Genomic DNA, 22,095 nt, shown 5'->3' on the forward strand with positions numbered 1-22,095 from the left:
TTATCAAACACCATGTAAGGGCTTTCATCTGTTTTGTTACCATTTGCTAAGGGAAGAAGCCTCACACATTCTGACAGCTGATGAACAAAACACAATTTTGAAGGCTCTGCCTCAATACTAACTTGTCACTTATACCTTGGAGAAAAAGGGCTTTTGTTTTCAAAGTACAAAGCCCTGCCAAGCAGTTCCACCAGGGATCCAGAGGCATCTCAACAGTAAATTACCTGAAAGCAACTTCTGTGAGAGATGTCATTTCTGCAGCAACTGCCTCCTGCATGTGTCTTGTCAGTGGCACCACACAGGCAGCAAGGACCACACAGCCCAACCCACACTGACCCCAATACCTTCTCTTGGTCACCCTCCCAGGGTCCCCTCTCTCTGCTCTGAAAGAGCTTCCCATAAGATACACAGTGCCACATCTCAGACTTGGCAGGTTTGGGGTGAAACATTTTGATAGGTACTGCTGCATGAACAGCTCACTGTGTTCCCATGATTTTGTGAGAAAACACATTTTCTCTCCAGCTACTCACCCAGTAGCACTCTTGCAATAAAAATACACAGAAATTAGTCTCAGCAGGGATGCAAGGCAGCAATATATTTATTCCTGAGCTCACGTTAACTACAGGTTAGCTACTACAAATACATAAGATTTTCCAGTGTGCAGTTAGGAGCTTGTCCACAAATTGGAGCAAAATAGTCCACAGACATTTTAACATCTCTGCTCCCAATACCCACTCAAAAAGCTTGAATATGAACAGTGCTGGATACTCCTTAACCAAGTTCTGGCTGCTGGAACTTAGCGTTTATTTTGTTTCATCAGGTTTCCTTTTTTTACAAAGCTGCTTACTTCTTTACCCCTTGCTACCATTAATGGCTTTGTAGTGAACAAGACAACATTTGTGACCTTTTGCTTATCTTCCCAGCTCTGCCGGGAAAGGAAGCAACAGATTGTCCAATTTTACTCTGGTACATGCAACTACTTTATAAAATGTAAATTGTCCGGTAGTTGTGTGGGACAAAGTTATGAACATTAATGATTCCTGGCAAAGCCTACACTGCAGTTTCATATCAATCCAGAGATACAAGGAGGGTAAAAGCTCCCACAGTTGCATGATTAAATCCTTGCCAGCTGCTTGTCTTCTGGGTGGTCCTAGAGGTGAACTAGTCATCAAGGGCCACTCCATCTGTGGCAGCTGGCATCTTGACCCTGGGACATCAACACACAGATGAGACCCTAGGTTCTCTGAGGTCCTGGCAGCACAAACCAATGAGGAGCTGTACAATTTAGGCTAGGTAGCCAAGCTACCCAGGTCCAAACAGCTCTTTTACCAACAGGCAAGAATAAGCAGAGTACTATTTACAACAGATAAGTGACAAAAGTGTGTCAAAAACCAGAGGACAAGAGACTGACATCCAGAAGAGGAAAGCATCATCTGGTGAGATCAGAGACAAAAGAATATAATACACTCTGGCATCCTCATAAATTAAAACCCATTACGGACCAATATGATCAACTCAAATCTGTTTTATTTACAGGAATAAATGTCTTCATGCCAACCCAAAATCCTACAGGTAATGACAATACTTCTCAAAATGATGGTGATGCCTAAATATTTAAATATTTAGCAATTTCTTATATTACATTTTTCAAAGATGTTTATATAACTTGCCCAAAATAAGAGATTTCATAAGATTTACTTGTGATGAGTAAATACTCTTGACGATGATATGGCATTTTTAGCACCCTGCTCTGACCAACTGAGCTAATCCTTTGGGACATGTGATATTTTTCATCAAGTTATTTGATTTATTTCACAGTAGTTCTTCTTTACTATGATTCAGCTCAGGAAAGAAAACCATTAAAAAATAAGTTTTCCCTAAAATTTGACTGGGCTTGCACTAATTGTATCAATACCCAGTTGTAGTACCAAAGCTAAATTTCCTGGGTAAAAAAATACTACCCGAGAATGATAGACAGAGATTAGGTATATCTAATACAGTAGTGAAACACCAGCAATAAAACAATTTCCTTAGAAGTTCATGATAGAGCCCTTGAAATCATGGAACGTATTTAATTAAGAAGGTAAAATATTATAATGCTTATTTATAAACATTATAAAAAATAATGTAGTAAAATAATCCAAAATATTTCCAATAATCCTAAATGTTCCCAAATGTTTAGATAATATAATGAAAATATCCACAGGGTCTTGACTGGAATATACCTTTTAAAATAAACTATATGTTTCAAAGAAATGCTCCTCGTAACTAAGAGGAACCAATCTATTTTCCAAAATAAACATTTGTATAGCTGTGACATTTCTTAGTAACCAAAATCCCTTCTGGAGTCATGTTGATTTCAGGGCCAGGAGGTGTCTGCTCTAATCACCTCAATGAGAATTCACAGAGCAGATCCTAGAACACTTCAATATTACTCTTTCTATATTCCAGTTTTGAACACAACCCAATTTACCAACATATCTAGACTTGAAAAAAAGATAAATTGAATTGTGGCTCAAAACAAACATACAGACCTATCTGGATTAAGCTTCATTAGACAAAAAAAAAAAAAAAAACAAACAAACAAACCCCAACCAAAAAGGAATTCTCAAAGCTATGGTTTAAACTCTCCTGGCTAGTCTGGTCATGAAAGCTCCACCTTTCACAAGTTCACACAGTCTGCTGATGCTCTCACGGTTAAATAAAAGGCACATCTAAGTTACCAAGCCATGAGTTCACAGTTAAAAACTTCTATCTTTTGATAAAGTTTTTTTAGGAAACAAAAGGAAGAAGTGTTCAAAAGCTATTTCTCCTGCATATAAAGGAAGGAGAATGATGTATCAGTGTTTTACAGTGATTATGTTCTATTTATTAAAAAATAAATTATTAAATAACGATTATTTGTAAAATGTTTTTAAATCTTCAGAAGCAGAAAGCATGCATCCCGAAGTATTAAAAATGCCAACAGAACTCCCCAAGCTTTGAGTGTTGCCTTAACAAAGGAAATGTCCAAACAGTTGCAAAGTAAAACAATGTAAAATGACAAAGCTAATGGTACTTTTGAAACAAAACCAGCCAACCAAAAAAGGATGACCCACAGATTTGTACTTAGTGTGACACTGATTATGCAAATGTCACAGAAAGGTCAACAATCCAGGCAATTATATAAAAAAAAGGCAGCATCTCAACAGCCAATAATTTAAATGCTGTTAAGACTGTCCAATTTGTTCAATAATATATGATTTTTTTAATGAAAAAGAGATTAACATATATAAAACAGAACTTCAGACATGGAATTGCTAAACAGTACTGCTGTACAGGGTTTTGATTTTTTGGTGGTGAATCCTTACAGAATCCAGAAGTGAACACAAAGTAATTGCTATCAATAATTTATAATATTTGCAAATGATGAAGTTGCTTCACTGTAAACAGTGATAGGGTTTGATCAGAAAGCAGCTTAACATGCTCTGCCTAAGGTGCAGAACATCAGTTTTATCATGGATTTGAAAAGAAGAAAACAATAAAAAATTCCAAGTCATACAGATCCACTCTCTCATGATCCTCCTGTAAAATACCAATAACTGCATATCTATGTTACTCTTTTGGTGTGATACCTTTTCAAGCAAAATAAATTTTAGTTATAAAATTTGCATTGAGTATTAAATATTAGATGAAAATTCTTCAAGAAGAGACAGTTTCAAAACCACACATTTACCCTTTAGAACTAATACATATTCTCTGTTTTGAAGTAGTGTTCTTTCCCCAGAACTGATTCAAGAACAAGTTATTTAAGAGATTCCAGGAGAAAACTAGGACTGCTTAGCTCTTGTCAGCACTTAGAAGACAAACAGTGCTTCTAGAAAGTCTGACTAGGCAAACATTATCTTATGCCAAATCTAGTCAAAAGTATTAGATACAGTGGCTCCAGAGCTTATAACATGCATTATTTTAGTCTCTAAATTTGCATAACCACCAAGTATTAAAACTGATCACATCATTAAAGGTGACTTCAAGGGCTCAGAAGAAGTCTTTATCAGTGTCAGTGAGTTCACCCTGGTGTATTAAATCCATCTACTCTGTGGCTTCCCACTCTGTGGGAAAGGTTCTTCATATGCTGAGAGTTCATTTTTTTCTTACTCCCCATTGAAATTCATGATTTTATGCAACAACAAAACTGTCTACAGCAGAGACAGAGGTGTCAGAGACCTGAGATTTCAGGATTTAAAGTACCAACCAGATCAGCCTGGTTCCTAAAGAACCTGGTCTTCCTAATAGCATATGTAATACACAGAATAATGGAATGGAATTTTAACAGAGAGAGAAAGTATTTTAGTTTCACTTGCTCTTCTTTAGCAGCACAGTGTGATAGTGTGCAGCTAATGCTCTGTGACAGGTTTTGCCTGGTGGAAATTCCTCCCAGGAAGAAAGACCTCATAGCCTATTTCTCCTTATGGCAAATTTTAAGCAAATTAAACTGATAACCATATCTTGAAAAACAATCCCGAGGACAGCACTGCTGATAGGACCCCCAGAGGGACACGGTCCATGCCAGCAGGCCAGCATGACAAGTCACAGGCAGTGTGGTACTGCAGAGGGACGTGCTGTGGATTGCAGGCATGGAGGAGATGGGGGAGCCAGTCACAGCCCTGGAGGGAAAACAGGATGCCAATTAATGGCAGCGAGATCTCTGCCAGCCAGAGAGGCACAGGCAGCCCTGAAGGGCCCTGGCCCCCCACCTCAGGCAGCTGCAGGGAGGACAGCATGGCCAGACCATGGGCCACTGCTTTGCACCTTTGGGTACACAGCACACAGCTCGCTGTCATGAGTCTCCTCAAGTGCCTGTGAACAGCAGCTGGTGCAAAAGCTGCCACAGATGTCCTGCACTGCTCAGGTGACTGAGCTTTAATAGAAGTGCAGCTCTGGCCACTGCTTGGCACCTTGAAGCAGAAGCAAAGGTCCTTGTCCCAGCTCTGTCCTGCTGCAACAGGGAAATGAACCTGGAATGGATCAGGGCTTTCCAACACAGGGCTCACAAGTCGTGTGCTGCCCCAGAAACTTCACATAGTGCCACAAGCAACAGGACAACAAAAATGCTAAAATTAAGACATTATGATTTAGAGAAACCAAGAAAGTGAAACTTTTTTCACAGCAAGGGGCTAAAGAGGGACCAGTGGTGCCTCTGTGAGATACCAGGCATGGACAAATTTGGCAAACTTGTCACAGAATACCTAACTTGGAGTCAGCTAACCATATGAGGTAACAAAATTTTACAAGAGGATTAAAGTTTAGCAGGTTTTAATCCTATTTTGTATTAAAGCCAGAGAAAAACCTGTAACAAGAACAATTTTTCTAATGGAAAGCAGTTCAGGTCTCATCCAGAGTTTAACAAGTGCACAGCACTTTCTGTACAACTTCTGGTTGACTTAAAGATGTTAATCTTATTCAGAAAGGACCACAAGGATGTGTCACATCATACCTTCAATGTAATGTATTCATGCTTGTAAGGTTAAAAGAAGCAGAAGCACACAGAAAAGCAAGTCTGTTTCAGCAGATGTGGTATATAATGCAGGAAAACAACCACCCCTTGCAGAAAAATGCCCATCCATACAGGAAAACAATTTCCAACTTAAAAAGAAAAAAGCAATAAATGCTAGATCCTTCCTCTTCTTACTGACCCAACTCAAAATAATTTAACAAATATTAAATTTTAATCATGGGTTTAGTTTTTAGCTATCTCTCACAGATAAACACTCAGTCTTCCTCCACCTTAATTATTTTGATTATTTCTAGCACCAACAAACAAAAAGTATTCTCACATAAATCAGACTCTTGGACAAGAGAAATTAAAGTTCATATGAATTTATCTACTTTTCCCAGCAATTTTGCCTTCAGACGAAGCGTTACAGAGAAAATAGCATCGCAGAAGAAGACCGGCAACATTTCTGGCTTATCATGGCTCCTTCTGAGGCCAGTGGTAATGAAACTAGCCTCAGCCCTCTGAGGCTTTTGATTTTGCCTACAACAGTAATTTTCCATCCTGTGCTTACCAGACAAAAGCTAATTAATAGACAGCAAACCATGAGGCACAACTCTTCATAGCTGACAGGCAAGATTAAATCAGGAAAAGTTAATTCCTGTATGTATTCCTACTGTTATCAAAAATCTTCAGACTAAGTCTTGCCATCACTGTTTAAACTGGAATTCAGATAAAAGCACTCATATCCATTAAATGGGACCGTTTCAAGACACATATTTGGTTCTTCTCCTAACAAGAAGCAACTTTTCTTAGCATGAAAACAAAGCATAATTACAAGTCAAAGCAATGCTTTCCAGCTCATTCTTTTTAAAATTAAATGCAGATGCACCCTAATTCAACATTAATTATAACCAATGTCACACAGGAGGTCACAGCAAATAAATAGTATTTAAGAAGCACTTCTCTGAAGAAAAGAAAAAACAAACAAAACAAATCCCAAAATAAATAAAATTAAAAACAAAACTGCAAGAGAAACTCATCCAAATTCTGCTTCTCATTGCAACAACATTCTGCTGGAAGCACTGCAGTGCAAGGCTGACTGAGTGACATTGGCTCAATCTCACGCACATCTTTCCAGGTCTAATTAGATTTTAAAAGTGACATCCAGATTTAAAACACATTTTAAAAAACTCTCCAGGCCGATTTAGGCAAGGAGATCATTGTTTTCCTTCAATTTTATTTATTTTGTTAGCACAGCCTCTCAGCTGGAAAAAAATTACTATAATCCTTTCTGGGTTGTTTGGAGAGCCTGATATTCCTTATAACTGTTGTTCAGATACAGCTGAACTCTTTACTGAGTTTACTCAACAAACAGAGGCTCTTTGTTGCACTCAACTACAAGGAAAACAACAAACAAGGATTGTCTTTACCCATCACAGCCTAAGAGCCATATTTTAAGTGCGCTTATAAATTCCCAGTGTGGAAGCACATCCAAACATGCTAGCCCCAAGAAGTAACTATATAAACATTGATAGAGCCCTCTGAGTATCTGACAGGCTCTAGGTATGACATAAAGCAGTATTACTATTACATACAGACAGCAAGCCAGCTTGCAAACAAAATACTTCAAATCATAACCCTTCGTAGCACACAAACAGTTCTGACCTGGGTCTAACCTTCCCCTTCACCACAGGCCCATGGTCAGCACACAGTTGCCAGCAAGTCCCTGTTGCTCTGCTGTGTAAGGGCAGGGCATGCCAGACAGAGAAGCTTTCCCCCAGGGGAGGATTCACAAATCCCACAGAGCATCCCTGTGTCTTCAGGAAGCCCCCCTGCTTATGAACACAGCTTTCACAGCAGTGTTGGCACCTGTGATGAATGTACACATACAGATGTTGCTTGTCCTTACGCAGTTCCTGTACTACAGGGTACTGCTTCAAGAACGTATGAACACTTCTGGTATTTCTTTGACTAAATCTTCACGAGATACAATAGCAATTGTAGAGAGAGAGCAACAAGAGACAGGTGCAATGAAATGTCACTGATCTATGCAGACTGGGCTTCACTGATATTTTCCAGTTGTGGAACTTCTCTACCAGACAGATGTTTCAAAAAACTTGCAAAGTTACAGTGAATAGTTTGTAAACCACAATTTCTACATCCCACTGCAGCAAAAGTTATAACCACGGAGTCAGAGCTTTGCAAAGTTTAAATTTCATTAAAATAAATTATTTTTAAATTCCAGGCCCCCCCCAAAAAATTCCTGTCTCCAGGTAAATCCAGATTGCAGATGTGGGATTATTAAAAATTAGTTTTGATGCCAGCTGCTTTTTTCAAGCATGTCTGTGTAAGTTTCAGTTTTGGTGGCCCCACGATGACCTCTCATGCAACACTGACATAACTTTAACAGCAGAAAAAATGGCTACAAAATTAGGAAGCCTCTGACAATTTTAGAAAACTAGCAGTGTAAGCATTAAGCAGCACATATGAAAATTACCAGTAAGGCTAAGATTAAACATGATTGTGCTTTTATATTGATGCTAAAACCAAATATGGGAGTATATGAATTCATGTATGTGCATATCCACACACTTCTGTGTAAAATGGTATTTTATTCAATATAAATAGACTAATTATGAATATATATTGCATATGTGTTTAACAGTAGCAGAAATAACATAATAGAAGATAGAAATTATACAAGAATGAGCGGATATATTGCATCTATAAAGGAAATATATTCACCCTTTACAACATATCATATAAGTATAAATATATAATATGGATATATGAAATCTAAAATATAATATATATAATCTATCTGTAAATAGATATATTTACACTTCCACACGTAAGTGAAAAAAAGATAGCTGTTCAAAAAGTGATAATAAAGGAAAAACATACCTGCTAATAATTCGTAATGATCAAAGTTGCAGAAGGCTCTCACACCCACAAGTGTGGAAAGTTGAAAACAGGTGAAATCCACTGCCTGTAAACATAACGTGATGCCTTACAAAAATACACACACACACACAAACCCAATCATATATAAACAGATATGGGCTCTATACCAGCTTATAAGACTGACATTTTAGAGTCATCAAGGATAGCTACCTGAAAATGCCTCCTTGATGTCCAGAAACAGAGAAAAATCTATTAGTTTTGGCAATGGGACAGAGTGGGAAAAGATTTAATTGGGAAAGATTTAGGCAGCAAACCATGAATCATCAAAATGTGACTTTATGAAAATAGCTTGAATTCTGGTTGCTGATCATTTTACACCATTACAAGGATACAGAAGAACTAGAAAAGACATAGGGCATAACAACGTGGATGCTCAAAGATTGTACTGACTTTTGTTTTAAAAAAAAGTATTTTTCCTCATGAAAGAGAAATGCACACTGAGTGGCTAGAGCAGAGGTCCATAAAATCAAAAGGTATGAAAGACAAATTAAGGCTCACAAACTAGAGGCTATTTAATAAAATTATTGACAACTTTCAAATGCAAGTTACAGCTATTTTACAGAAGCTTTACAATTTTGTGTAATTCACTGTCACAACATACTCTGGAGGTCAAATGTTAAAAATGACAATTACAGAAGGTAGTAATGCATAAATCATTAAATACTATTAATGTTTCATATATTGAGGACTGTCAAATTATTCTCTTCTTATAGTCTTGGCACACATCGTTTTCTTTTGGAGAACTGTTCTTCAGAAATATTACACAGGTAACTAATGACTATTAGCTTAAAATGGTTATTTAAATTATTTACTAACAGATGTCCTTTTGAATTATTAATCTTGCTTGGAAGTCTATAAAGCTTTATAATGAGACTAGTTAAATAAATGTTTTAGCTGTGACCTGAGGCAGAATTTTTTCCAAACAGTATCCTTCGGCTGATGAAGCCTGAAACCATAATCTCGGTTCTTCTTGGTACTGTAACCTTCTTTTGGAGTATGTGAAGGAATTTTCTACTTATTAGCATACATTTCCATTTCTATTTCCAAAAGAAAGTCTCCTTTGTACATGAGGAAGAAGCAAACAAAAATGACAAAAGTTAATTTTTAAAATGCCTCAGAAAGTGATTTTACCCAAAGTCACTCTTCCCACACCACATTCACTGAATGGCAATTGCCTGCCATGCTTGAGCTGTGGTTCAGCCCATATAAAGACATTACAATAGGAAACTGCTTGTAGGGCTAACCACAGTATTACACAGAAAAAAACTTTTAAAAAAAAGGAAAATCACAGAAGTTAAGCAAGAAAAAGTTTCTAATTACTTTAGTTGAATAGCTTGATTTTACTTTTACATTGCTACAGTAAGTATTGTTAGTCTTCATTGTCTGTACTTCTCATTTGGCAATTAGGACAAAAATAAATAGGAAAGAGCTTTTGTTTCATCAGTAGCACTTTTATGACAAGTTATGCCTCAGGCACACTCAAAGACCCTGCAGCATTCAGATAGGAGGCATGTAATGCCACTGCTACCCATAAGTAAAACTTCTACTCTGATACAAAACATTGAAACTGGAAAGCTGATTGTAGCAAAACTGTGTAAAATCCTTGCTCTTTTCCCCAAACAAGTTTGCTTCAAATGAATCTGCAAGTTCACTAAGCAGCTAGGTCACCAAATCTGCTGCCATCATGACAGAGTTAGGATACTTTCTTCATGTCTTGACAAGCTTCTTTTGGAAATCTGAAGAAAAAAGTGATAATCCCAAGTGTCTGTAAAAACTTTCATGGGGCAGGCAAAACTGTGTCTGAAAATCACTACATTTGTCTAACACAAAACCACAAAACTCATCTGTTACAATCTGTTACTCAGAAGAGGTTTGCCTTGAAATACTGCGATTTAACGTATTGCAAATGGTGTAAAGAGAATATAAAAGTGGTCCAAGAGGACTGCATCTAAAGGAAAGCTTTGCAATGTCTTGGGCATGATCAGATCATGCCATCATTTTCTGCGTGCTGGAGGATTTCTACACCCACCTTTCTCAGTTTTCAATTGGACCTTGTACATGCTCACGGGAAACTTGTAAAGCCTCACTAAGTCAGCATGTAAAATACTGAATTACAACAGAATGCTAGGGGTAGTCAGCATCAAAAATCCCAAGTTATCAATCTCCTTTTTGAACACTACAGGTGTTTTATATATGAGAAAAATGGATTATAGGCCATTCTTTTATGCAGAAAGCTTAGCAAAATAAGAGCTGTTGGGACTTAGTAGAGGATTATGAAAGGCCTGGGAAAATTAAGAGAACAATCTAGATCAGCAAAAGAAAAACTGCAGTAATTAAGGGAAATACCTCCTTTCTAAAACTTTTTTGTATTCTGGTGGCCATCTTTCCACTTGGGAAAAGTGGCGTTATGACAGTAGTTAAAAAAGCAATACACCAAGCTACATCACTAGCAAGTATCCCCAATGTGATGCTTTTGCTAATGCTATTAACACTTTTTTTAAAATTAAGAATAGACTGAAATTTCCATAAATCTTTCAGATTCAAAAGTCAGGCAATATGTGTCTTCTGTGATGAATAGGTAATAGCATAATAGGCAAAGGACCTGGACTGTGATCTGTTTTCTGAGAGATTGTAGCACATTAACATAGCTGGAGGCAGAGTTCAAGCAAAGCACTATCGGAGACTTGTGATACCGAGCAAAGCAGTAGCACTTTGCAGCACACTATCAGTCCTGTAACATTCTTAATCTTCTTAAAAGAAAAATAATGCTTGACTTCTGAAGTACTCAATTCCATTATTGAATAAAGCAACAAACCATTAAAAATCAGAAGAAACCACTTTTCAGACATATAATACCTTTTTTATGGACACATGACTGGTTAAATGCAACTTGAGCCTCCTCTGCTCTTACACAGATAAAATTATAATGAACTTCACTTAGTGATTAAAACTCTCAGAAGAAGAAATAAAGCAGCCTCTAACTCAGGCACACATTTAATATATGTATTCTTAGAATGAGATTGTCAGTGTCCAAACATCAACACTTGCATGCATAGAAAGAAGTTTACAAGACTTTTCCTTCAGCCCAGTTTCTAAAGTCCCAGTTCGAAAATATAGGTCAAGTTTCCTACTGCCTCCAAACTCTCTCAAAGTCAGCTCAAATAGTGCAAGCCTGACCCATTTTGAGTGGGCTGTTCAAAACTAAGTAAATGAAATCAGGTGGCTGCATCACTTTTCAATATGTATTTTTTTTCTGCATAAAGGTCTCACATCTAAAATATATTATATATACTCTGACAAGATTGATATGAAGAGCTCACATGCATTTGGGGCTCACTAGTTAGCTCAAGGTAGATTTTTACTTTCTGTGTTTTATTTAATTATTCCTAGAGTAAACAAGTATTAATATAACGGTTGAGCACAACAGAAAAATCATTACTTTTTCTGATCACTATCCATTAGTTTCATTGAAGAAAAACAGAAATATCAAAAATCAGAATATATAAATTTACTAATATAATTACTATACTTATTCCTTCTTTTGAGAAGCTAAACAATGATAATTCTTTAACCCAATTGTAGCCTTTAATTAGCACTTGAAACAGAGGAATGGGGAGCAGTTGTGGACAAAAATTTTCAACTTAGAAAAACTGACCTGTATACTATCCCACGTGGGAAGGCCCATTGGAAAATAAACTTGCAAATTTCATCCAAAACATTTATACACTAACAGTCCCATTTTCTGAGGCATTTTCAAGAATAGCTTCATTCTGACTATCAAACAATTTTAATCTAAAAAACACTTATCAGGAATTTTTGGTGATTTTTTGTCTTTTTCTGTCTGAGCCTCCCTTAAATCCAAAGCAACTGTCATTGCAGCAAAAGGTGATATATATTAGTCCTCTCTAGAAATTACTGCTAATACTTTTCAAAGTGTTATTTCAGGTATAAATAAGCTGAGTTTCTTAATATACCCACTACAGATTTTCTCTGAGGATAACTATTATGAGACATTCCAGAGAAGTCCACTGATAAGAAGAGTTGCTCCAGTAAAAGGACTTTTATAGCCTGAGAACAGCTATCTATAATCTTGGCACTTTGATCTCTCAGAATATGAACTAATGTATCTGGAATGTAGCTCATTACTAATAGTTAAATATCTTTTAATGGAGCAGCTTTGAAGATGACTTCCAATATCAATAGCTTGCATTTATATCGGGCTTTCATTTTCAAGGACAATGGTACACAGTCCCTGAATCTGATATGCATGCCCATGTACATATAGACTTCTATCTGCATTCAAACACATCATAAAGATTAGAAATACACATCCATTAATAAATATAAATGCATAATTTATCAGTTTAAATACAGGTTTTGAGACTTCAATATATAAGGCTAGGTGACAGCCCAAAGTATAATCACAGATATCAATGCAGTTGTATCAATTAATTTTGGAGAACATCATCCAGTGCTCTCTGCAGAAAGTGCCATATCAGAAGATGGCTTCTGTGCAGAAAATAAACGAAACAACCTTCATTTTTTTTAACAGGTTCTGAAAATAAGGGGGGAAATCAAGATATCTTTTACAGAGGAATCTTGGACAAAATACTATTTACACCATTTCACTTAATACAAGATAGACATTTCAGTCAAGTCAGATCTTCACAGACTTACTTCTCTTCAAAACTCTTGGGTAAGATCTTAAAAATTTCTACCAGGTTATTTTTAAATGAGATACACAGGTGAGAGACCTTATACTAGACAAAACAAACAAACAAATCTATTAAAGACAAAAATAAAAAGTCCCGTTCAAAGATTTCTGATTTAGCAAGCAGCACTAGCTCACCTTCAGTAAAATTGATTATGCTTGCTATGCAATATTCCAAAGATACAATGTATTGTAGTTTACCTCTTCCACTTCTACAACTGCACAAATTAAATTTCACCAAAACATCTAAGGAAACGAGTCAAGACAGAAAACAATTACCACTTTTAAAAAAGCCCCCACAAACTTTCTAAACAAACATAGGTTAACCTTTTTCTCAACACCAGCTTATGACTTCCAGACAGGGAGGGCAAAATCCCTCCAGCACTGAAGCAAAAGAGAACTTTAATACCAACTTCAAGACTGTTGGATATCATCCTTCAAACTAAGGAAAGCTGCAAGGAGCTGAATTTATTACTTATTTAAATAACTAATCTTTCAGCAGGTATCCATTTTTTTAGACACTGCACCTAAGTAACAGATTATTTTCCCATGATTACTGTAAAAGCCTTCCACAACCCAACATTTGCAGTATTGCATCCTATTTCCAAGTGTAATGACCCTCAAAATCCAAGATTGATTTTGGCTTTACTCTGATCAATACTAATCTTCAAGATATATTTGACTTCCCACTGACCTAAACAAAAAGGTCACTATCTGTATATTAGTCAATCTCCAAAACATTTATTAAATTAATTTCAGAGACCACAAAAGGTATATTGTTACAACTGTTTTTATCTGGGATTTCTATCCATCATCCTTAGTAGGATTTACATGCAACTGATAATTCACATAATCACATTGTCACTGTAGTGGATTTCTCAAAATGTCTTGATCTGTCCTCAATTATTTTAAGATTAATCTTTTTTGTATTTATTTATTCAGAGGAACATCACCATATTATATAGTTACTGGGCTACTGGAATCCAATCTTACACATATTAAAGTCAGTGGGAGAATACATCTCCCTTCAGTGACAAAACTGAACCCTTAATGACTTGGGGGTAATATAAAATACGCATTTATACTTTAGGTCCCCCTGAAAGCAAAGCAGGAGAAGCCTTTTCAAACAAAGTGTTTTGACCAGTACATTTTTAAAAGAAAATTCACAGCACTCAGAAGCATACTTCTATAAAGCTATTTTTTTTAAAATATAGATTTCTGATTAGCGTTTTTATTATATTGGCTAATTTCAAAGTAGGACTATAAAAACTATACATACTTTAAGGCAGTGGATAACATAATAACAAAATTGTTACTGACTGATCTGGGGTAGGCTTCTCCTCACTTTTATTCTCTTTCCTCAAACAAACAAACGAAAAAAACCATCAAGCTTAGAAAAACACAAAGAAGAAAGATCAATAAATATAGGATATAATTAATAGTTTTTAAAATTAAAATTAGTAAATTCATGTAATGTCTTTTTGTTCTTATTACAAAGTGTAATTTTGCCTCCCAAGGACATTACAAATTTCAATAGAACTATCTGCATTTCTGATAGATAACACAGTTTAATCTTTGCATAGTAAGGACCTCATACAGTAAATTATTTGAGGCAAGAGCCACATGTTTATTTTCTCCTTCAGACAATTTACACTAAATTAAATAATTTTACAACCTAGCTGAAAGTTTAAGCTAAAGTAATACTAAACACTCCATGAAATTTCTGTCCAACAGCCTTATTAAAAACCAACTATTTGTCATTTACCCACGGACACTTCAATATAATTCTATTAGACCTTATACACTTGGAATTTTCATCCAGCAGCAGCATTTGCTTACAAACTCAACTTTAAACTTTCCACTGCCTCTGGGGTTGCAGACACTGAAGGATATAAGAGTAGGCAGAATAAAGTGAATAGTAAGCAAATGGGAGAAGTTACTTAAATAGAAAATAAAACCAAAAGAGTGGACAGTAATCAAGACTAAGGATGCAAAAAGCCAGAGAGGAGGCAAATAATTTCATAAACATAATGAAAAAATCATTCCAAGTTTCCTAACCGTGGTTTAAACACGGCTCGCACAGCTGTTTTCACTCTGGCCAGGATGAACATGCCCCTGTTTCAAACTCAACTGTTTGATGACTTTTGGATTTCCAATTCCACATTACTACCACCACTATTGTCTGTTTTGGGCCATGGAAGAGAGAAAGACTTACCTTTCTTCAGTTGGAATCTACTCAAAATTACTTATGTAAAGTATTGTAGTGGTTTGGTCCAAAATACTCATTACTATTTACCTTCTGTGAGATGAGAATTAGGAAAAATGCAAAGCAGGCACCAAACTTGAAAGAATATAAAGAAGTTTTTTAACAGACCTAAAAGAGGAAAATAACCTTGTTCAGTCCATTTAGGAAGAGAAGTCTCTATTGCCCATGCCATGAAAACATTATCACAACGAGACAGCCACCCAGGTTGGTTCTCTGCTTGCATGTGAGTCCCTTCCCCCCAACTTACACCTTTTCCCACAACTGCTTTCGAGGGTCCACTCTTGAAATTACTGGGGTAGAATTTTAAGGTTGAGCCGTTCAGAAACAAAAGTTCTCTTCACTCATCTCTGGGAGCATTTCATCTCTAAGAACAGAGGCCCTTCTCCTTCCCTGGGAGCAAAGGGTCCTCCTCATCTTCATCTTTAGGACTATCTCTGGGAGCATCTCTAGGAACTGAGGTTTTCTTCTTTCCCATTTGGAGCAAAAGTCCTCATCTCTTCCATCTCTCCCTGTTCAAACTTCTCATGAAATTACAACTGCGTCAGCATCTGCCTATCTCAGCACAGGTGCTTTTGCTGACAAGTTGAATGCTCCACCCCCCATATCTTCATGAAATTACAATGGGATACTCTGATATATCATAGCTTCACAACAGAATTTCAGCTTTAAGCATCTCCTCTTTCTCTCCCCTCAGGTTTTCAGCTCTTCACAGCACTAAAAGGGTTATTCTCACCTCGGCCTTGCAGCTGGAATGAAGCTTATCACTGTTGGTCACCATGACCTCTGTTGGCCAGCAGTGCCGCTTTAGCTGAATCTTGGCAGCACTGGAGAGGGGGGGAGCCGGCTGTTTGCCCACAGCAGGGCTGTGGGGGGCGGGGGGGTTCCGTGGGTGGAACAGGGCCCATCAGCTCCAGGATGGCCGTGGCCTGGCCCAGCCTGGCCCAAGCAGGGCCTGGGCCGGGCCCACTGGCCCCCACATGGGGCCCGCAGCCACCTGTCCCAGCACTGGAAACAAGAGAGAGCTGGGGGGCGGGGGGGAGGGGGTTTGTCTATTCCTAAGTGTGTATCACAGAGGCGGTCACAATTTTAAGTGGCTCAAAGAATTGTCCATATTCAAACTGGCCATCTGATAGGTTCTGTCAGGTCCCAGAGGAAGCTGTAAGCACCCCTTAGCAAGGACATCCCTTCCGGGACTATGCTTACTAACCCATGACAAGTATCTTTCCACTAAATAAAATTATGTTAGAAGTAAAGCCTTTGCTACCCAAACAGACAAACAAGTAGTCCCAAAGTATACAGGTTACCTAAGTACTCTCCAAGAGACAGATTAGCGTTTGCCAAACTTTGACATCCTGACTTGGAGCAGGAAGAGTACAGCACATACTCTGCTATGGTTGCTAATGGATTCATCCAAAAGACATCTCTAAGGAGCAACGGAGAGCTAAATAGAAGCCCGTGCTATTATCTGAAATGTGAGTAGTTCCACCAGCGATGCTGGCATGCCACACAAAAGCAAAATCACGCTCTGTTACGCACAACAAAAAAAGAGAGAAGAAAAAGCCAACAAGATTCTCCAAACTAAAGCTCTTCTACACTTGTCTTTTCTTTTAAAATTCTGTCATTTTTAGCAGAATTTCAGCTCCACAAGCTAATACACTTTCCTCACTGCCCTTGGTAAGTGAGGGTGACAGAATAATGTCTAAAAATGCCTACATTGCCTATTTTTTTCATATTCCTTTACAAAACAGCTCTAATTTTAAAATATTTTGAATGAGTTTTCAGAAGGAATTTTTAAGAGTGTGTCAGGCCATTCAGAGGAAGAGCTAGACCTAAGCACAGGCTGAGGAGTGAGAGAGCAGTAGAGATTTATGTCTTATTTCAGACAGCCCAGAAGGCTGCTGAAGCAAAGGCAAAAGAAACAAGAATAGAAAGACAGGCTGCACAAAATGCGGCTTTAGCCTGCTAAGGAGCAGCAAGCAGCTTAAAGCTGACATAGAAGAAAAGTCACTCAAGAGGGGCTGGACACTGGCAAGTACCAAAAAAGAATGAAGAGTTTCTGAAGCTTCATTATAAACAGCCTGAAAGGGAGCTGGACTGGCATGTTACATGGCATGACATTTAAAGCTTTGACAGAAACTAAATGCAAACACTTCCTGGGCACATATAATCCCTTCTGAAAAATAGATAAACTCCATCTCAAAACTTCTGCAGTACTTCCCAACCACTCTCAACTGCCACTGGATGTTTCACAGCCTATGTGTTCCAACAGGAGGATGTTCTCAAAACTTCTGCAAGAAAATTTTTTCAAGGGTAGTACTCAGTTGTTCTCATGACAGCAATGTCCTTTACCAAAAGCCTCTGCTTCCCTTCTGTTGATGCTCACCTGGGTTTGCAGATGGAGTCCATATCCTACGTAGCTTTCATTTCACTTGGTCAAACAAATCAGGATCTCCTTTATCTCCTTATGACCAGACCATCACGTTAGCCCTTTATAGCACCTGACCCAATTTCAGTTATTTCTTTTTGAAGATGAGTGATCAGAACATATCATTTTATCATAAATTGCTGTGAGTTTATACTATTATTTTTATCAGATCTTTCAGAACCCTCTCTACACAGGCATCATACGGTTAGATTTTGCTTTTTCCACTGCTACTACTTTACATTGACCATCCAGGTGAATATTTCCTTTATTTCACCCCAAAGTTTCTATTACAGAACAAATCTTATGTAGGTTATATATTCAAATATGAATATGAGGACAAATGAATTAATTACAACATCATTTGAAGACCTCAACTTCAACAACTTGGATATGAACATCTTTGCCAAACATACAACAGAGGAGATAAGGACAACTGTGGAAAGAGAGACTTGGTTTTCATACATAAATTTCAAGAAAGCTGCTATATATCCACACACCACTAGTCAACCATATGAAAGTTAAAGTGTATACTCATATATTACAAAAATAATTTTCTATTTGTAATATGCAAATTATTTCCAAGTGGTCTAATACACACAATTAAGAAAAACTGGCCTGCTGAAACCAAAATTTAAATGGCAAATTGACTCCACTGGAAAATTATTCATGGTCTGTGAATTGAAATAAATGTGAGAACCACTGGTATTATTTGGGTACTTTTGTTGTATGTGGTAATTTGAGTTGAGAGCACAGTTCTGACAGGCAGTCTATGCTTATGATAAAGTAACAGCTCAAAGAAGATATTGAATATACTTAGCTCATGAACAGTTTTGCTTCTGAAAGAAAGAGTAACTTTTACATTAGTACAATCCATCATAGCAGACTGAAACCTGTGATCCATGTGAATATTAGCATTTTAGCTCATCTTTTCCTGCATCTCCTTCACAAGACATTTAATCCTGGTTTCAACCTCTGTCAGGTAAAAGCCTCAAGCACTGAAGAAAGTAAATGAAGAAGCAAGAATTTTTTTCAAATTATTAAAGAAAAAAAATCGAGGATATCTTTTATATTATCTACACATTTTCTTGTCAGTCTAATGAAACAGAGCCAGAGAAGGTAGACCATTCTGGGTAAGAATTTAATATAGTTTTACAGCTGTTGAAACAAAAATTAAAATGCTTTCTTTTCCTGATTAAATTCTGAATACATTTGGGATATTGATGAACTATCAATTAAGTGTGATAAAGCAATGACTTACATCTTTAAAATTTAAAGCAGTCAGGAAGACATAAGTGAAAAGGTATTTCACCCCACACACATTGACCTAAGGAATTACAAAGGATGGAAAGCATGGGATCTTACTACTTCAACTGAATTCATTAATTCAATAAAAATTTTAGTATCAAGTACAATCTAGTAATTAAAGCTATCCCTTTCTCTACTGTCCACATTAATGTTTCAATAGCATCCAAACACAAACTTTGCTGTTCTCTTGTGGGTTTGGATGGAGGGCCTAACTGCAGCAATCCTAGTTCCCTTCCCCCAACTCTTACGGCCAGCTGTGACAGATACACTGTATATGATTGCTGTAATATATGGTACGCTGATGTGATATATAGCCTATAGAAGTACTATGTCAGAATATTATCACTTTGTCAGCCTCCCACTACTCCCCCTTGTCATAAAATGCACAATGTGGGAATACAAATGTGGAGTCCAAGTGTCTAACCACAGATGGAATTTCTGGTATGTTGTATTACCCAGGAAAATGAATTATAAAACATCAGAAATAATGTGGTAGTTGCTAAAGATGCTCTAAATTCCTTAGTTTACAAAGACAAGCCCCTGACAATATTAAGACTTAATCTGTTCCAAGGAGGCAAAGTAGTGATGAATTACAGCCTGTACCATCGCAGCAGAAAACTTGCATTACTCCAGAGAAGTGCCATAAAACCAATGAAACAACTGATAATTAAGAAAGAAGCATCTCTACAGTCCTTCCCAATCTCAAGTCAGAACAGGTCTCAAAATTAACCAGTTACATAAATCTGGATTCTTTTAAGGAAATCTTAAATTATTGTCTATTATTATACCAATGGCCTTAAGAGAAACCGAGTCATTCTAAAATAAAGCCAATAGTACAGCCAAAAGAGGAACACGTCATGGACAACTTGTACCTAAGAAAATCACCTGCTCCCAAAGCACAGCATGATGTTCTCAAGTGACTTTCATAACATTTGTCCCCAAGAGTCTTCCAGATGCTCTCAAAGAGACCTCCTAGAAAAAATGGCTTTTTCAATAGAGTCTTTGGAAAAGAGAACTAGAGTCCAAAAAGGACAGGATAGGTCCCGTGACCTATATATAAACAGCAAATTATTTTAATATGTTATCTTACGCACATTAAAACTAAAGGATGACCTAATCAATTTTTAGAAAGTGAACATTTTAATGAAGCACGACTCTGCTAAACCAACTTTCTTCAGTGCAGCTTCTTTGAACTTAGTGCTGATTTATAAATTGTTAAATGTAGCCACATTAGAAATTTCACTTAGAATATAAGCCTCCCAATCTCAGTGTTAGACATGAAATAGTTCATACAACATAGAAAGCCACATCCATAACCCAGAACTACTTTTTTTCAGTTTCCTAATAACACAGATTTACATTTCACTTAGGCTGAGTTAGTAAAAGGAAAACACCCATGGCTTGAATTTAACTTTATGCCAACAGCCTTTACTACAAGAGTTATTTTCTTTTTTAATTATACTTTGTTCTTTACATTCATTTTGGTTGTTTAAGAGAGCACCAGAAGTCCTCTCACCGTATGAGATATAAGACTATCCCTATGCCCTCAAGTCTCTGTTCAGACGCCTCTTCGCTACTCTTGCAACATCAGCTTGGCTGGTGTTTGGTGTTTGGTCCCGTTACAAAACGCAGCATAAGCACGTCGGTAGCAGCACCGAGCGCTTCCAGGCACGGAGCGGTACTTCTGCGTGTGTGTAAAGGGCGCAACTACAGCCCTGCTCCTGCAACACGCACAAATTAACCTGACAAACGAGATTTTTTTTTCCTTAAAACTGAAATTATTTGCTTTCACAAAGCACTCTGACAGCTTCAGTCCCAGGCCAAAGGCTCGCCCGGCAAACCCTCTCTGATAGCTTTTTTGCTTTTTATAGCCACGGTTTCACGTCATGCCCTTTTGCTTTGCCTCCCCCCGAAGAGTGTATCCACAGCCAAGTAGCGGCTCTAAGAGCACTAAACTCTGCGTGACACCTACAAGAACCCCCGGCAAACAATTTTCCCAGCCGCCCGCCCGGCCCCCTCGCAACTCCACGTCGGGAACAGCCCGCACCGGCTGCCAGAACACGGCAACTCCCAGCCGGCCACAGCCGCGCCGGGGCAGCCGGGGAGGCGGCAGCGCGGGCAAGGTCCCGGTGTGACTGAGCCCAGCGGCGGGGAGAGGGCGAAGCGGAGGGCGCAGGTGAGAGCCCGACTCCGCGGCCGCCTGCAACCCCCCGCCCGATCCCCGCACCTCCCTGCGGCGGCTCCGCGCCCCGCCGCCGCCCGCGGAGGGCGAGCCCGGGGAGGGCAGGCGCTCCCCCGAAGCGGGAGGACGCCGCACCCCCGGCTGCCGTGAGCGCCCGCCCGCCGCACTCACCGCCCCTCGCCGCTCCGCTGTCCGCGCCGGGACGCGGCGGCACCTCCCTCCCTCCTGCGGTGGGGCGGAGGCTCCGCACTCCCGGTGCCCCGCACCGCCCACGCCGCCTTCCGCGGGCCTTCACCCGCCCCCCCGGCATCACGCGGCCGCCCCTCCCCGGGAACCAGCGGCTCCATCCGCAATGCAGCTGCGGCCGCCCTCTCCTCCTTCTCCTCTCTCTCCTCCTCCGCCCGGCCCGTGCGGGCACCTGCCCGCCGCCCCTTGGGTCCGGGATTAGGAGCTGCGCACCCGGGCCCAGCCCCGCGGGCGGCGGCACCGCGCTCGCTCCCACGGCCAGGGAGCTCCTGGCGCTAGTGCCCCGTCACGGGCGTGAGACAGGGAAGAGAGACAGGAGGGGGCGAAACAAGAGAAAAAGACAAGAAAAGGGGGAAACAAGACACAAACACACACAGAAAAGGAATAATAAAGGAAAGAAGAATAAACGGGGGTGAAGGGGAAGGAAAGGATGGAAAGGGTGTTAAAGGGTGTTATTCCCAAACAGACTTTTGCGGGTTGTTTCTATCCCCCACAAACCTATTACTACGGCGGACCCCTG

The 22,095-nt window shown here is 38.8% G+C and overlaps 1 protein-coding gene across 7 annotated transcripts in view; it reads right to left on the reverse strand.

Moving 5' to 3' along the window:
- The window catches only part of LOC138106386 (thrombospondin type-1 domain-containing protein 7A-like), a 285,545-nt gene extending 263,960 nt beyond the window's left edge, over window positions 1-21,585 (reverse strand). For 5 of the 7 annotated variants that reach the window (XM_069006912.1, XM_069006915.1, XM_069006916.1 and 2 more), the window contains exons 1-3: window positions 21,501-21,585; window positions 9,342-9,498; window positions 8,381-8,465 (exon numbers count right to left, since the gene is read on the reverse strand). The gene's annotated coding sequence lies outside the window, so the exon portion shown is untranslated. The remainder of the gene's footprint in view (window positions 1-8,380; window positions 8,466-9,341; window positions 9,499-21,500) is intronic. The other 2 variants (XM_069006913.1, XM_069006914.1) reach the window with 2 other exon arrangements.
- Window positions 21,586-22,095: the final 510 nt, after the last annotated feature.

The sequence above is a fragment of the Aphelocoma coerulescens genome, chromosome 2 (genome assembly GCF_041296385.1).
Source record: "Aphelocoma coerulescens isolate FSJ_1873_10779 chromosome 2, UR_Acoe_1.0, whole genome shotgun sequence".
Classification (NCBI taxonomy): Eukaryota; Metazoa; Chordata; class Aves; order Passeriformes; family Corvidae; genus Aphelocoma; species Aphelocoma coerulescens.